We start from the raw sequence: 1,354 nt of genomic DNA, 5'->3' as shown, positions 1-1,354 counted from the left end.
TGGAATGTACGAAGTATGAATCTGGGAAAATTGGAAGTTGTCAAAAATGAAATGGAACGCATAAACATCGATATCTTAGGCATTAGTGAGCTGAAATGGACTGGTATTAGCCATTTGGAATCTGACAACCACATGTTTACTATACCAGAAATGACAAATTGAAAAGGAATGGTGTTGCATTCTTTGTCAAAAAGAACATATCCAGATCAGTCACGAGGTACAACGCTGTGATAGGATAACATCCATACGCCTACAAGGAAGACCAGTTAATACCACTATTATTCAAATTTATGCACCAACCACTAAAACCAGTGAGGAAGAAATTGAAGAATTCTACCAACTTCTTCAATCTAAAATCGATCAAACATGCAATCAAGATGTATTGCTCATTACCGGTGATTGGAATGCAAAGGTTGGGAGCAAAGAGGAAGGACCAGAGGTAGGAAAATATGGTCTTGGTGATAGAAATGATGCTGGAGAACGCATGACAGAATTCTGCAAAATCAATGATTTATTCATTTCAAATACCTCCTTTAGACAGCATAACAGACAACTATACACATGGATCTCACCAGGTGGAACACATAGAAATAAAATTGACTACTTCTGTGGAAAGAGAAGATGGAAAAGCTCCATATCAACAGTGAAAACAAGGTCGGGGCAGACTGTGGAACAGACCATCAATTACTAATACGCAAATTCAAACTGAAACTGAAGAAAATGAAAACAAGCCCACGAGAGCCAAAATATGACCTTGAATATATCCCACCTGAATTTGGAGATCATCTGAAGAACAGATTTGATACGTTAAACACCAGACTGAAGACCAGAAGAGTTGTGGGTTGACATCAAGAACATCATAAGTGAAGAGAGCAAAAAGTCATTAAGAAGACATGAAAGAAGGAAAAGGTCAAAATGGATGTCAGAAGAGACTCTGACACTTGCTCTCCAGCATAGAAATGCTAAAGCAAATTGAAGAAATGAGGAGATAAAAGAGCTGAACAGAAAATTTCAAAGATCAGCTGGAGAAGATAAAGCCAAATATTATAATTAAAAGTGCAAAGATTTAGAATCAGAAATCCAAAAAGGAAGAACATGCTCAGGATTTCTCAAGCTGGGGGAACTGAAGAAAATTCAAGCCTCCACTTTTGTTACTGAAAGATTCTCTAGAGAAATTACTGAATGACACAGAAAGCATCAAGAGAAGATGGAAGGAATATACAGAGTCACTATACCAAAAGGAAATGGTTAATGTTCAACCATTTCAAGAAGTACCATATGATCAAGAGCCCATGATACTCAGGGAGGAAGTCCAAGGTGCATTGAAGGAATTGGCAAAGAACAAGGCACCAGG

The sequence above is a fragment of the Chrysochloris asiatica genome, unplaced genomic scaffold (genome assembly GCF_000296735.1).
Source record: "Chrysochloris asiatica unplaced genomic scaffold, ChrAsi1.0 scaffold00164, whole genome shotgun sequence".
In the NCBI taxonomy this organism is placed as follows: domain Eukaryota; kingdom Metazoa; phylum Chordata; class Mammalia; order Afrosoricida; family Chrysochloridae; genus Chrysochloris; species Chrysochloris asiatica.
The sequence above is the reverse complement of the archived record's forward strand: the minus strand, read 5'-3'. Positions refer to the sequence as shown.